This window comes from Harpia harpyja, chromosome 9 (assembly GCF_026419915.1).
Source record: "Harpia harpyja isolate bHarHar1 chromosome 9, bHarHar1 primary haplotype, whole genome shotgun sequence".
Lineage (NCBI taxonomy): Eukaryota > Metazoa > Chordata > Aves > Accipitriformes > Accipitridae > Harpia > Harpia harpyja.
In genome coordinates this window covers 740,566-757,061 of record NC_068948.1, presented here as the reverse complement: position 1 = coordinate 757,061, position 16,496 = coordinate 740,566, and the positions used below count along the sequence as shown (strand labels likewise).

The 16,496-nt window shown below is 43.2% G+C and overlaps 1 protein-coding gene across 2 annotated transcripts in view; it reads left to right on the top strand.

The window, feature by feature from the left end:
* ZFHX3 (zinc finger homeobox 3) overlaps positions 1 to 16,496 on the top strand; it is a 344,347-nt gene that overhangs the window by 139,919 nt on the left and 187,932 nt on the right. For both annotated transcript variants that reach the window (XM_052795595.1, XM_052795594.1), the window contains exon 3: positions 12,499 to 12,817. The gene's annotated coding sequence lies outside the window, so the exon portion shown is untranslated. The remainder of the gene's footprint in view (positions 1 to 12,498; positions 12,818 to 16,496) is intronic.

Genomic DNA, 16,496 nt, shown 5'->3' with positions numbered 1-16,496 from the left:
CTGATTTCTCTGGTGATACAGTAAAACAACACGACCAATCCTGATGGTTTGGGGTCCTGACCTTTAACAAGGACTTGCAACGTAGGGCAAACTGCCCAAGAGAGATGGAGGGGCAGGAGGCCAGGGGGACAAGGTCGGCAGATAATGAAGTGGTCAGCATTGGATTTCTGTCACTCACGGTGGTTAAGTACAACAGTGAGGGACTTCAGTAAAAGAAACTGTGAAAGAGCACATGCGGAAAATAACAGAGACTGGGGAATCTGAGGAAGATTTCAGTTTCCTTTTGCTGTGAACTCGAACATTCTGAGTGACTTTGGTAATGAAGAGGGTGAGTGCAGAAATCATGCAAAGAGAGTGAGAGAACAAGGAGGGAGCAAGGGAGATTAAAGCAAACAGAGAAGGAAATCCAAGGGGACTGTCATTTGAGCGAGCACTGCAATCAGGTGCTGAGACCCAGAGAAAGGAAAGGAAGCGGCCGCAGCGGCAAAACAGAGGTCTAGACCAGAGGTGACTGAAGACGGAGCCCTTGATTTACCCAACCAGCGTTGCGGCAGCCGTTTGTGGCCATCCTGTTGTTCCTGCCCTCCCCGGCAGGTGAGGACGCTCCCGAGCGCTGCCCTGGCCGAGGACCTGCTCGCGGCGACGGCCGTGGACCCAACGGCCACCGAGGAGCAATGCCCCAACCACGCGTCCGTCAGCCAAGGTGCTGCCAGCCCTGACCTGTCCCTGGTGCTGGGAACTTCTCTGGGGTGGCAGGGGTGGCTTGTCTCCTTTTAAGTTCCTTTGTGCTGCTAGATCTAAATTCAGTGGGACTATTAGCTAAGAAAACAACCCATTTGGTATCAGACTGCCTGCTGTGAATTCAAAGAGCAAAATGGTGAAGTACAGAGGAAACTAAGACCTATTATTAAGGAGGCACTGACAGATGATTGTGTCCGAATTTAAGATCTGTTTCCTTTTCAAGTGTCGTCCTTTAGACCTGGTTTTAATAGAAATATTTCTTTACAGTTTTGCTAATATGTCTATCTAGGCTACAAGTCATAGAAATTAAATGCATTCGACCCAAACACTGACAAATTATGTTAATGAACAACAACCCCAAAATTAAGCTGACCGGAAACAAAAGTGAAAATAGGACATGTTATTCCTGTCCAGATATGAACAGAATGCTAGATAGGATGCTAAAAGCAACTAAAATGATAAGTGATAAGTAGGAAAATATATTTTGAAAACACTTTAGACTCAGTAGCCCAAGCTAGTTTTATTTACATGAAGAAAAAAATAATATATTGTTTTAGCATTGCTGATCCCTTTGGATATGTTCAAACTGCAAGGCCTACAAAGAACAAAATCATTAAATCAGATGTGTACAGTAGTTTCTTATACAGACTAAAATAACCTTTAGTCTCAGCTATACAACTGTAAGAATGGTTGCAGAGAGCAACCTGCATCGATATCGGCTTCAGTCAATGAAACGTTTGCTCTTTATTTTTTTCTTCTTTATTTGGGTGTCTCATTGGTGCTTTTTTTCTTTTGTAAATGTGAACATTGAAGCCAGGCAACCTGTTAGAGAGGTGAATTGCATGATTACACTGCATTGTTTTAATTTGTCTTTGGATGAATTCTCATAAGCTTTCATGAGAAAATCTCCCATTAGAAGCATTCATTTAATTTAAGAACAGTTGGGAGAGGAAGGGTTGAGATGACAGATGGAGACTGTGGGTGTCTTATAAGAGAGAGCTGAGCTTTTTGTATTTATCTTTTTGTGGCACATAGTTGCTGTTCTCTGCTGCTTCCATTTTTTTAATCTGTGCTTTTTTGTGCTGTATTTCTTAGAAATCTCTCCTCTTTTGTACTGTAAGTCTAATAGATTTCATTAGTTTTTCCTGTACTGTGTCAGCTTTAAAACATAACAATATAACACAGTATAGGGATGCAGCCTGGTAAGAAAGCAGAATAAAATAGGCAGAGCCTTAACGTGTGGATTTCAATCCAGTTTTGAATTGCATAGTATTTAGCAGAAAAACATACTGAAACATAGAACTGATTTCTTCACTAAATCATCTTACTGATTGTCCAGCAAGTAGTATGTGCACGCTGAAGACAGTTTTCTAGCTGTGCCGGTGCCTTCGCTATGTAGTTAAAGGTTCACTGTCAGAAAGTGGCCTAAATCTCACATTTCACTTTTATTTAAATTGGTATAAAAGTAAGTGTAAGGTTTCAAAGCATTATCTTTAAAAAGCATGTATATAAAAATTGTAGGATTTCTGAATGTAAATGTGCACTGTTAATGCTTGTGGCCCAGGCAGTTCAGCTTGCAAAAGCTGCATGAAAACCAAATACCTTTAATAGTTTAAGTCAGCCAGTAATAGAAATGAGGACAATAGCTTTGTTTTATAAATACTAAAAATATCAACATACACAAATACAAATACATTCATATGAAGAGTCCAGCTGCTGACAATATTTTGATAATCAGGTCCCTGATTTTTAACTTACACCTCTTTTAACGGTCTTTAAGTTATAATGACAAATAATTTGTAAGTTGTAATGCCTATGCATTAGGGCTGCCAGGCCCCTTCACGGAACTAATTAAAATATAAAAGTAAAATTAAATCCTGTTAAAGTAAGATGGAAAACACTGAAATGTTTGTTCTATATAAAACTTGCTTTGCTCTGCAATATAAGAAGCAAGCTATGAACATAGGGCGAAAATTTCAAACATTAGGCTGACTTGTTCTCACTACATTACACATGAATTTATTTGCATCTATATGTGCTATCCCTAAATTTGCGTTGCACATAACAAACCAGTTGATATGAGAAGCTAAGTACATTCATTAGATTTCTGTTACTTTTCCATGAGGTTTTTAACTTAATATGACCAAACCAGAACTCCAGTTTTTTCCTTACCCTTCACAATTTCTGAATGATTTGATCATTCTCTGTTTAAATAATGAAACCACTTTTCCAAGGCTCCGTCATCTCTTGCTCTGATTACCACAGCCACTTCTTTTTGTTGTCCCACACGTTTCAGTCCATATAAAATACACTGCCATAACAGTCAGTATTTGATTTGGCTGTTTTATCCCTTCAGATCCCTTGTTCTTTCTCCATCCCTCCTTCCTAACAAGTCAAGCTTCAAGTTCACCACCTCCGGTCCTTCCCCTTCCTGTTTAAGTTCATGTTCCTGTAGTCTCTCCATCAGCTTCATCAGAGATCGAACCTCTACGCTTATTTCTCTTATTCTTTTAATCTCATAAAAACATCTCTGTACTTTCTTCCATCTGTACCATCTATAATATTTTCCGCAGACTGAACTGCAAAGCTTCTGCTTTCTCCTCTTTGAAGTCTGCGCTGGACCTACATGACTTGTTTTTTCTTTCTTTAAGCTGTAGTCTCCCATGATGATATCGGAGCTGTATTCCATCACTGTAATACTGAGCTCATTAAGGACTTAGGTGGGGAGCTTGATTAGGCCACCGCTGGTGCTGAAAGGACAGGAATGGACTCATTTGCTCCGTGAGAAAGGGCAGCATCCCACTTTACTCCAGGATGGTTGGCAGTGTCACACGGCTGCCTTTCCTCTTGCAGTCTGCAAGGAGACATCTCATCCTGGTTAGCTCCCTGGGAGCCCCGACCTGTTCCTTCCCTCGTCAGTACTCCAGCTCTGTGGGACATACTAACCGGCTTCCAGCTTCCTCTTCCTTTCTTGGGGCATCGCTGGCTCTGTTACAAACTCCTCTCCAGTGGATTTTCTAATATCAGCTGCCCCAACCCTGGAAACCATTATCCTGTGACCCATTGTCTTCATGAACAGATGGGTAGACAGGGACATTCCTACATCTGTCTTTCCCTGCTGTCCTGATTTATTACTCTGTAAAATAATAAAACGTTAAAAAGGTTGAACCTGAACTGAAGCTATGACTATGACACTATTAATCAAACTGTTGGAGAATTACTTTATATTAGGTGCCTTAAGCACTGATCCAGTCCACTAAAAGTTGTCCTGAAACATAGTCTAAATACTGAGTACTGGGCCTGGGAGAAGCAATTCTTGATTGCTTTGCGTTCTCTTACAGTGCATGACTGTACAATGTAACCCCAAAGCAGCACTAATGCGAGCAATTCAGGGGAAGACAACCAAAAGCTGTCCTGATGTGCTGAGGAGGAAGCAGACGGTTACAGGAGAGCTCCTCGGTCTCTTCCCGACATGGGGCAATGCCACCGTGCTTCTAAGCACCTTTCCTACAGGAAGATTTCATAACGTGGTGCATCATTTAGAGAACCATTATGTATGTATTTTGAATTCTGAAGTGCTTCCCAATGCAGACACACCTCTGGTCTGGACTGGTAAAGGGGAGCATGAACACAACGATGTCAGCTGGCAGTTTCAGGCAGAAATAGCACTGCCACTCAAACGAGCCCACACAGCATCTCGCCAACTTTTTGAAACTACTTTTGGTGAGCCATAATTCTTAAAACTTTCCGTGCATTCAAGACTTGAAACAGGCTCTGTAGCAGTTGCTGGTCCCATACTGGCATGAGCAGTGTCTCTAGCCGGCAGAGGCTGGGGCTGGAAAATCTGTGCGGCTTCCCCATGCCAAGCAAGTAACTCTTGCACTGGTCCTTAGCGGGATCTCAGGTGAGAAGGGCTGAAATCAAATCATTGCTTTCTCTCTGTGAAGTAGGTGTTTAAATACTGGCTATGTTTGCTCCACGAGCCCTCTAGTCCCCACGCGTCGCTCCCGTTTCCCATCAGGAAGAACTGGTGGCGGTGGTGGCGGCAGGCACCGCTGCGGGGTGGGCGTGTGGGGCCGACGTGCAGGCTCGGCGTGCAGGGCTGACGTGCAGGCTTGTCAGGCTCTCCTGCTCCACCGGCCGTCACGAGCGTCTCTTATCTCAGCCGTCGATGCCACGCTCACTTGATGTCTCAGTTCCGGAGCAGAGACGCTCCAGCTGCTATCTGGGAAGGCTCTGGCCCCAAAAATATTTAGTTAGCAGCCATTCAGTTAAGTGGAATTGACTTTTTATCGGCTTTCCTCTCTACGTCTGCCACCAGCGAAGGCCGTTTCCTCCTTCCCTCTTCTCCGCCTGTCAGTCCGCTCCACATTCCTATCGGCAGCCGTTAGTCCTGATCAATACTAACCACTGTGTAACAGCTCACGCATGGCTGCCTTAGTTTGCATCGATCAGATCCTTCTTCCAACAGGTAGCTGGCTGTTTGAGGCAACGGCTTGAGATAAACACCTACTTTTACTTCAGGCTAATTCGTTATGGAGGGTTTTCAAGGAGACCCAGTGCCCTTCTTCAGAGACTCGCAGAGGACTCACAGCAACTTCTCTCCTGCCCAAGATTATATGAGACCATGCTATTCTCCCCATCCCCATCGCTTCTGAAATCCAGCCTGTAAAAACGATGCTATCCAAATACTTTCAAAGGACCTAGACTGAAAATTATACCTCAAACTATTCTAGTTAGGAGAACGTGGTGGTTTTGAAAATGAAGAACATGAGGGCTGATTAGAAGCGGGGATGGGATGACCAGTCGGGCAGTAGGCATCTCATGACTGTCTCATCACAGCTTCTTACCGGCAGACCCTCTGCTCTTGCAGTTTGGTGTCCGGGAGCTGTGTCCCCACGAGCCTCACGTGCTCCGGCGGGATGCAGCATCCCCGGCCTCCAGCAGAGCCAGCCCCGAGCCAGCACCAGGCACCGGCCCGCAGCTCCCGTGGGGCACCCGTGGGAGGAGGCTCACCATGTGAAGGGGTATAGCCTAGAAGCTCTATCAATACCAGCAAACGTTTGGCATCCTGATACATCAGATTATTGTGCTGAAGCATTAAGCACACAGGCTTCAGGATAGCACCTTTGGGCCATCTCTCCTGTTTAGGTGCCATAACGTAACAGGGAGATAAAGCGCTATGAACATCAATAGGAGGAATCTCCGCAAAACTGACCGACAAACAGCAGTATGCTGGCAACCTTACTTCCCCTATACTTGTTGCTGTCCCCAAAACTGCCAGCATTTAGGAAACTAGCAACCATTTTGAAGGAATCCGAACAGACGTCTTTGCACAGAGACGCTCACTCCACAAACACGCTCCTGAACCAGACCTCACTTAGCAGCTTTGATTTGTAGACTTGGAGAGAGGAGAGGAGCACACACAGAAGCAAGCACCTTTGCCAAGGGTGAAGATGCAGTTCTTAACCCGACTGCTAAAAAGCCTGTAGATCAGACACGTCCAGCCTGGAAAGCCTCTCGGAGAAGTTACAAACACCTTTTCTGGTTGGTTTATACTTGTGCCAGTTACAGAGGCAGAAGGGCCGCAGGGCTGCTATGGCAGCTACAAACTTTCCAGTGAAATGAGTGTTTATTATTATAGGTTTGATGCCGTTCCCAAAAGGACCTAATCAACAAGTAATAAGGCCTCAGGAGAGCAATTAGAAACCTGAACTTTAACTCCCTTATAACCACAGTGTAGAAAGCAACTTTTGCTTTGGTTTGGGTTATGCAGCCTGCTGTGTTACTGAGGAAGAAATACTGAAAATCTGAAATCTAAAATAACTGCAGATGGGTATTTGAATTTGAACAGTGAGGTATAAAATTAGTTTCTGCGGCAGGGTGAATGTGGACCTGGCAAAAAGCATTAATGGTTTGGGGAGATTCATGCCCAAATATATAGCCTCTATCATATCTGATTTTTTTCAGTGCTTCTTCCTAGCTTTAGACAATCATCGAGGATGTTCGGTGCCTGCACACTTGCAGCATCCCCCCCCTTAAAAGAAAAAAAAAATTGCCTCAGTTTTCCCACTTGTAAAATAACAATAATATCTGCCTAAATGCAGAAGCCTGAGATGTGTGGTTTGCTTGAAACTTGTTTTGAATACTTTGGATGGGACACTTCAGACAGGAACTGCAGATTGAGTAATTCTTGCCATAGAAAGTCACATGGCTACTGGAAAGCAAAAAACTGCATAAGAATACGTCTGCATAGCATGGCTGCATCAGTGAATATTGGCCAAGAGGGCTAATATTCCTTACTGCCTGCCTGAGAGTATGGAGAAAGCACTTGACTTTGCAGGTCTTTATGCAGAGCCATGGCAACCCTAACATGCACCCACAGATTGCTAACTTTCGTGTTATTTGAAACTTAAGAGGTGTGTTTCTAAAAAATGTTACAGAGTTAAAGGGGTTTTTTTCTTTTTTTTTTTCTTTTTCCCAAATACCGTATTTGAAAGCCATTTCCGCTGGCAGAACGTGATTGTATGTAGAGAACTGTGGTAGTTGCACATATCCTTTTCAACAGAAACTAGAGAAAAAGCAAGTCATACTGCAATACAAGAAGCCAAGAAGAAAAAGTTTCTTATGCACGTGTAAGATCAGTTGTACATTTTGAATTTCTTGACTCTTCAGCAGCCTTACTGGGTTTCCAGGTCACGGCAGGATGAGCAGACTGACCTCTGTGTAGTGGTAGTTGGTGCTTTGTGAGATGAGTATAAAGTGCATGATTTTTTTTACGTTATTAGCTATTGCAAGTCCTCCCTTTCCAGTGAATGTGGGGTTAGGGGTAACTAAGCCTGCTGCAGTGAGCGTCCTCAGCAAGCCTACGGCATGCATCTCCATTGCATGTCCCCCTGAACTGTCCCTGCTTGGCCGAGGATTAATCCAAACAGGATGAAACTGATCCTGGCTGGCTAGGAGAAACAGCTGAAGAAGTTGGCAGTGGCAATGTCTGCTGCTCTGCTGACAGGGACAGCGTTGTCTTCCATCACTGCCTCTTCTGACCAACTCAAAGCTAGTATTTCTCCTCTTGTGTAGTTGTCAATGCAGAAGTGAAAATAATACTGAGTAAACAGTGAGAACCAGGAGAGGTATTGCTGTAAGGATGAAGCAGAAGTCCTGCTTAATTGTTCCTAGGAGAGAGAGCAGGCATTTCCCTTCACTGAAGTGAGTGTCATGCTAACAGGAACGATCAGTATCAAGTGGAAATGGGATAAAACTCCGGGAGCACACTGTAGAGCAGCGTCCAGGGGAGACACTTTAATATACTCTAGTTTTCTCTGGAGGGTACATAAAGCCAACAGGCGCTGGCATCATGTGGATGGCTCGTCATGCCACTTGGCTATGACTGAAGTTAGTGTAGGTACACAAGGCTTTTGCAGCCAACAGTTATGGAGCTGTCAAGGTGAGGTCCTGCTCTCTTCTGGAGGCGGGAGCGCCAAACCTAGACCAGAGCTGCACACTTCCCACTCAGACTTGCAACTGGGGGTGCTGGGGGTGCCTCCATGGTCCTGTACTGAGCCCGGGATGCCATGGGCCGGTGCAGGAGCCAGGAGGGCTCTGTCCCTGCCAGCTGCGGTGCCTCCAAGGAGGGGAGAGCTGAGCAGACCCAGGAGCCTGAAGAGCAAGGTGAACTTTCAGACATCCCAGCCTTGAACAAATTTAAGGTCTTGAAAAACTTCATTTGATGTATAAAATGGAGCCAGCAGAGGGAGTGAAATGCAGGGACACTATACTGTCTGTGCAAAACAGAGCTGCTGGGGTTTTGATCTGGGTGCAGCTGGTTCAACAACACTTCTCAAAACCCATAGTGTGGGTGCACCGGCTCGGTCCAGGGCCACAGGTAATAGAGGCAGTAGGAGTGAGAGGTTGTCTACTGTATCATTATCAATATAAAAATAGATGGTTTGGGGGCTAACACTGTATGTTTCCAGTATGAAGAAGGTACCCAGAGGAACCTTAACTTCTCAAATAATTCCTGTTCTGGGAGGGTTCTGAGTGCTGTCCCCGTAAGTAGGTTCAAACACATTATGTTTCAGTTGTTCTGGCACTGTTCACATGGCCCTGTGAGTGACCATGTAAAATACTGAGGAGGAGCCTAAAACAGCATGCTGACATTGCTCCCTTACTCTCTTATGCCTCCTAAATGTCCTGGTCTTGGCATTATCTTGAGGACTAACTGTGGACAGACATGCTTGCAAATAGCTTCTTGCTGATTTCTTAGTTAACTTCTTCAAAAATAGGAATTTTGCAAATGGATTAGTTCTTCAGCATCCACTTAGGATTTTTTTTAGACTCTTCTTTAATGTGTCTTCAAAGACAGAAATACAATTTCCTCTTTTAATTGAGTGTTGGCCATCTTTGTTCACCATTTGATTAGAAGAGATAGGAAGTGATATTTATTAAACCGTTTACTAACATGTGAGCTTCCTCCTAGCTAATTCTGAAGGAGAACTGGCAGGAAAATGCCAACTTTAGTGGTCAGAGACCAGTGTGGGAGTTGGACTGAGAGGCACAACACACTCATTTTAAAGTTATTCTTCCAGGGCCTCTGCAGACTCCAGCAGACATGAGTTTATGCACCGCTGATGTAATCAAGGTTGTATCTGTAGCTGTGAAGAATACCACAAAAAAGAGGTGGTATTATTATTTTTTACTCAAGCTGAAATTTCTGAACAGTAATACAATAAAATGCAAATTCTACAGCCATGGATTCTCAAAAGGCCTGTGCTCTTTGCCCCAGGACTAGTGTTGTGAATTTTGCAGCACAGCTCTAACCCCAGTCCCAAGTGCACGTTTGCTGCCTGCTGCGCCCGCACTGTGCACAGATTATGGCATGACAAAAGCAGAGGGAATCACAGACTGAGCTGCCAATCTGATTAAAGGTGGGAAATTGTTACATCTATGCGAACAAAGGGGTTTGAGGGCAGAGAGAGGAGACTCACTTCATTTTATATAGTGAGGAGCCTTCACTTGCTGTTACCAATCCGGTGGGAAGTTCCAGTTTGAGTGTACCAGAAGATTTCCCCAAGTATGACTTGAACCTGCTGTCTAGATGTTACTGTCAGGCATAATGTAGGTTGTTACACTGAGATTTTGGTGGTGGTTATATGGCACTGCAAATGAGATAAATTTTAGCTAGGAAACCCTCCCCTCCAAACCACCAAAACCAAACCAAAAAACCAGAAAGTTGATGAAGCATTTCTTGGAAGTGTGTTTTTCTGAAAATCATCCCCAGCCTGGATATTTTCAGAAAGTTTCCTTTCAAAAAGTGCTAAGTACTGACTCCTCCAATTAAGGTTATGAAGAACGAAGGGAAGTAATTTTTTTCTCCCAATTCAGTACTATATTTGATATCTGAGGGCAGGCGAATGGTGTTGTGAGTCTTAGCTTTCAGGTTGCTCTTTCATACCTTCAAGAGGTAAATGATAATTTCCCAGAGATGGATGGAGGGGTGTTGAAATATCAATGTAATCATTATACGCGATAAACAGTTGTGTTATTCTGTATCTGATCTTCCCTATGCTGTATTTGTGCACTATGACAAAGTTTGCTGCATAAATTAGACTGGATTTGTTTCCAGTAGGTCTGTCTAGTGATGGTGGCTAGAACAGGCTGTACATTTGGAACTTCTTCAGATGTATCACTATCTAAAAGTGAGTTGGTCTCACTTGCAATCTTTTCATCCCAATTTGTGGTCAATCTGCACCTGAAATACAGAGTTTAGGACATTATTCTCATTCACTTTGGCTTTCAATTTATTTTAGCTTTGTAATGTTTCCAGATAGCATTTGATTGCATATGTGCCAGTATGTGATAAATATTGAGAACTGACAGTAGTCTTTTAGTCCAGAATGTCTGAAAACTTTTGCTATATAGGGTGCAGACAATGAGTCCGTACTAAGTTTATCTCAGCAATTCCTCCTCATTGACCGTACTAGCAAGAGCTGGAATTGATGGAGCTTTATGAAAGGCATTTAACACTAGTGTATCAACAGGCAAGCTTTGTGGTATGGGTGTCTGGTGACCCGTTAGCTCTGATTCTCTTTTCACTGGAAAAGAAAGTTCAATGCAGAGGTAGTTGGGATACAAAATATGATGTGATTGGCCAGCAGCATCCCAAAAGTCAATGTATGGGTCTCCTGGGTCTGTAATATCATCCCAGTAACCAGGTGTTTGGAGTTAGACTTCTTGCTTTGCAGGACTGTTGAGAAATTGCCAACTTTTTACAGTCTTCTCTTTCTAGTATCCCATGTCATTTTCAACCAGAAACTATTCATATAGTTGTATATACTATATGCTTTTTTTTTTGAAAAATCTTTGAATCTGTGTGTTTATACACCAGTTTTCCAAGAAACATTTATTTTAGCAAAATACAAAAACGTAACAAGCTGGCAGTCTCAATAATTGTGTTGAATACTGTGTAATTAGCTTAAAATAAGTTTTTCCTCCTCAAAATGAGATTATATTTGTGCCTGGATCAAGCAATTCTGCACCAGTCTTGAACTTGTTAAAGATGAAAATCAGAATAACCACTGCAATATTGAAAAGGTAAAATGAGAACAAAATGGCATTTGGCCAATGTTTATGAATCACAGAATATGATCATGAAATCATAAGAATAACCACCAAAAGGTAAATAAATTACCCAGCCTACTACTTATTTTCATGTACAGTTTGACACAAAAGCTGAAGCCATGAATGATTTATACCTGTTTTAACAATAATACTCATTTTCCTGAAAGATGGTCAGCACTCAGGCTGCTGTGGGCACCATGCCAGTTGTTGAAAGGTTAATGTCTCAGCAGCAATACATTAAATTATGAATTATACCAGTCCAAAAATGGAAGGTTATTAGCTCAGTATGTTTAATTAGCCTGGCTTGAACTTTGCCATCTGCTAGCACTGCCCATCACTAATGCACGGCCATGTGGAATAACGCCCGGCTCTGGTGATGTCCTCCTTGGTAACAACCAAGCTGATCCCCAGAGCCCGAAAAGGTGCTTCCTGCTGCACAGACCATACTGAACGTTGCAGAGAGTTCAGGAGTATGAGGAAAACACTTCTTGTTTTCTCCCGAGTCCTTCGGGCCAGTTCTCCTGCCAAAGCATTTGATTGATATTTGTAAATTCTCATTAGTCTTGCATCCTGGTTACCTCACAGACCTTACCATGAGAAGAAAAAGAAGAAAGGTGAGGGCCCAACAAGTACCCGAGCAATTAATGTACCAGAAAAAGAGGAACTTTCCTGGGGAGAGGTCTGGAACTGCAGTGACCGGAGGCACTGGCAGCATTGCGATGGCTGGGTCTGGAACAGCAGGGCATCCTGCAGGCCAGCGCTCAGATACGTAGGAAGCAACAGCTCGTGGTGGTTTTATTTGCACAGCATCTCCTGCCAATAACTGCACAAGGCTGCAATATTTAGTTTTTCAATAAATATTTAAATTTTACTTATTTGATTATTTATTTTTTTAAAAGAAAAATAGTAAATTCTGTTAATTTTTTTATTAGTTAAGATTACATGATACTTTAAAAATATGCACTAAGTATTACCATAAGTCATTATTCACTGTTATTATGGGGGTGCTTTTGGGGGGCTATGTGTTAAAACTCAGGTCAGAAGTGTACCCTGGAAAGTGGAATGTACAAACATGGGTGAAGAACCGAAGTTGTAAGAAGCCAAACACAGTCTTATTTTTAATTCTTCTTTTTCTAGGTAGGATAAGCTTGCCAAGGAGGAAAGGAATTTGGACAGACTTAACATACAGCCTGTGCAGCTTCCACTAGCTGGACACTAAAATGAAGAGAGAGTTTATTCATTCCCATCCCAACACGGCCCACCAGAATTAAAAGACATTTTAACCTACAAGAGAGAGTGGGTCAAACACTAATCCACCCCAACCCATCTACATAAAGAAGCCCATTTGATTCCACTGGCTATCAAGTCTCCACGTTTCTGTGTTGGATGTGAAGAGTAAAGAAAGAGTCTGGCAGAAATTAGAAGGCATTCAAGTCACCGTAAGAGACAACATCAGGTAGAAGCTCAATTCCTTTTTCTTAATTTTCTTACAGTAATTATTTCTTCTCCTCCCCTTGCATTTTTGCTGATTCCCGCCTCTTCACATTAGTAAAGCCTCTGTACTTGTACTTCTGGAGCAGGTGGCATGGTTGGAATACCGGAGCAATATTTATTAGAGTAAAACCTGCAGACAGAAATAGAAAGTAAATGGAAGATGAATTGATCAGAGGAAAGGCAAAGGATGGAGGGGATAGAATAAAGGGAAGGAAAGACAAGAATAATACCTTGCCTGTGTACTACAATAATTTATTATTTTTATATGGTGCCCAGGGTGTACAGTATCTGTTTTACTGAACAAATAGAAAAAAGAGTTCTCAGCCCCAAACAGCCAACATATTAATTTATAGCGTGACAGCCAGTGCGACGAGGAATAATTTAGTGCTTGCAGAGCATGAGTTACTTTACTTTGGTATCCACACATGTGTATGCCATCAGATGGAAGTCTCTTGGTTTTGTAATAACTTACAGTAGAATAAAAATTTCTCTTTCAGGAAAGTTCTTAGTGAGGGGGGGTGTCTGAGGGCATGGGCGAGTGTTTTATCTGGAGGAGCAAAGAGGCTGCCATTTCAACACACTGTGAAAGGAGTGACAACCTGAATCACAGCCTGGCAGCAGAGACATAAGGGAGCACTGCAAATCCCCCCTGACCGGGGTGCGGGGACGCTCGTAGTGGGCCGAGACATGGTGGAGAGTAGAGAGGAAAGAAAAGGACTCGGGGAAAAACTGGAGCATTTGCTCTGAGCCATCTAGAGCTGGAGTTTCTAATGAGCCATCCAGATGGGACAGCAAGGAGATGACCTGAAACAACATGCTCAAACGGGAGAGGGTTCCAGTGCAGATGCAAACCTGCCGTGACCATAGAACCGGGGGAGCAATTACAAAGTTGTTTTCTAACACAGTTATTGCACTTCAACTGCAGTTTTATTCCAAAAGCAAATTCCAAAGTTTTATGTCCATAAAGGTTTAGACATAAACAAGAAAGAAGTCAGGAAAGTGGTATGTACTGTATAAACAGTTCCACTTTATAATTAATGCTGGAGATCAGGGGAGCAGGAATAGCTGTGCATGTGTGGTCATTCAGATTTACTGTTGGTCTTATTAAAACCTAGTTCTGCAATAATTTTATGCCCAGGTAGGGGCAGAAAGAGAGCAGGATGCCCCCAAGCAACCCATAAATAGTGTGGTGAAGACAAAGCGTTTATTACTTAGCTTCACAAAGGCTCTGTAAGTGCTCTCCCAGGGTATATATACTTGTACCCCAGATGCCAATTCTGCAAATTAGCATTATTTCTCAAAATACTATGTAAACAGAAGTCATTTGAATACTTCATTTCATCAGACAGAGTCACACATGGAAACGTCAGTATCTTTCTTTCCCTTTTGCGGAGTGAGCAAAGGTTTTCACTGCCTGTCTTTTTATTTCTCTTGGAGTATCGTTACTGATGAAAAAACCTGGCAGGGTCTGGGATCTATACAGAACTCATTCTGCAGGATTTTGTCCCATCTCATTGGCCCATGCTGTCTTAAGAGCAACTCTGGGGCATAAACTTTCCCATTTATCACTGAAGTGTGCTATTTTGAATCTTCTGTTTAACAGTTTAAATTACTATGCCAAAAGTTATTTTATGGCTGAGACACATAGGGAATTACAGGGATTGTCTCTTTTTCATAAGTAGAAAAGCCACCAGTAAGTTCGGCTCAGGTTTTGCTGATGGGCTTTTATTTTATCATTGTGCATGCTACAACTAGTAAGTTGTTCAAATTTTAGAAACTTTCAAAATTTTTTTAATCCATTTTTGTATTGCATTTCACATAGAAACAGGTACCTTAGTTAACAGGATAACAGTAAAACAGGGTGAGAAAGACCCATAAAATCATCTTTAAATGATGAAATCATTTTCCTAGATAAAATACAACATGTGAAAAGGTGAATATCTCAGGATTTTTCAGGGCTAAAAGCAAGTGTTGCATTTTAAGGATGCCTATCTCTCCTGTTCAGTGGGATAAAGATATACATTTAATACTGACTTTTGCAGGATGTTGGACTTTAACATCCTTACATTAGAAAAGTTGCCAGTGATCAGGAGGCCAGTGCAAGGAGGTGCTGCATTTGGTAGGAGGGAGAAAGCACTTTTCTAGCAGTTATCTTATTTTTTAATCTTAATTGTTTGGACCTGCTAATGTTTTGAATTGTAAGAGTGAATTCCACGGAAACAGAAAAGGAAGAAAAGGGCAAGTGAGCGTGAACAGTGGTGCACTGTAAATGGATATGGTTTCGTGGGACTCCATGCAGCCGTCATCTGTGCGTCTGGAAACGTCAGGAGAATTTACACCAACACCACACCTTACGTGCTCTGCTCCCTCAGGCCGAATTAGTATTATTCCCATTCTATAGGCCAGGAAAATAGGACAAAAAGTGGAGGAGTGAGTTTTGAATTCCAGCCCCATATGCCTTCGTTTTTAGGCACTTGTAGTGTACCCTGTGTACTGCCCTGCCTGGTCCTTCAGGGCAGACAGCAAGTCTGTGGCAGAGCTAGGAATAGAAGCCAGGCCCTTGTTCCAAGTCCCAGATCCTCAAGAGTATTTTTAGGCACTTAATACCATTAATTTCATACTCTTTCTGGCCAAGGATCTTAGAAACAAGATCATGCTTCCTCCTGAAATAATTTTAAAAATCATACTTATGTGCTCTTGGGCAGTTTTTTTCAGGGATCGTGTACAGTTTAGCCCTATTTAGGAACAAACGGGCTTCAGAATTAGTTTTGGGGAGAGTTCTGCGTGGACTGTGCTTTTGGGCAGCCTCTAAGTATGACTAAGGATACAGAGGAGATGGCGCAGAGTCTTTGTCTTCGGCAGCGCAAACATTACCTGTGTGAGTGGGGCTTTGGCAGAGGGCAAGGGAGGGCTTCGTTTAATGGCCGTACACTTCAGGTTCCTTTTTTGCTGTCTCCGAAAGGCGACATTCTGTGCTTCTGTATCCTCTTTATTTTGGTTGCAACTTCCTTCTCTCAAACACAAAATCTTTTACATTTAAAATACAGCAAGACCATTGTTCACCAATATTTTGATTCAGACGACGCTAGGACACACAGGGCACCCAGAATCCCCGAGGACAGCAGGCCTACAATGTGCTGGAGCTTCTCAGCCCTTGCCCAGGCAGCTCACACTGGCATGTTAAAGATGACTGAAAAGGCGTCAAGAAATACACAGATTTCTACATATGATCATATTTTTATCGTGCTAACTTGGCAAACCCAGCTGAAGCCCTGCTCCTGCATCCTATCTGTTATTAATGAATCGATTTCCCATAAGCTCATTATTTAGTTCGCTGTGACTTCCTCACAGCGTGCACAGCTCCGCGGACAACGGAAGACAGTTCCCGTCACAAAGTGCAAATACGTCAAAAACGCCAAGTCAGGCAAAGGCGGGAGAGCAGCACAAGCAGCAAACCGGCGAGCGGCCGGCCCGTGGCACGCTCACGCCCGGGTCAACCTTCTCTTCTCGGTAACACACCCCAAGATCCCGACAGCTTTTGCTGTCCACCGTCCGTCCCGTGATCCCCACGGTCACCCGTTTCGCCCGTCCCACACACGCGTGGCCACGTCCAGCCCACGTTGCTCCCTGCGGACAGCCAC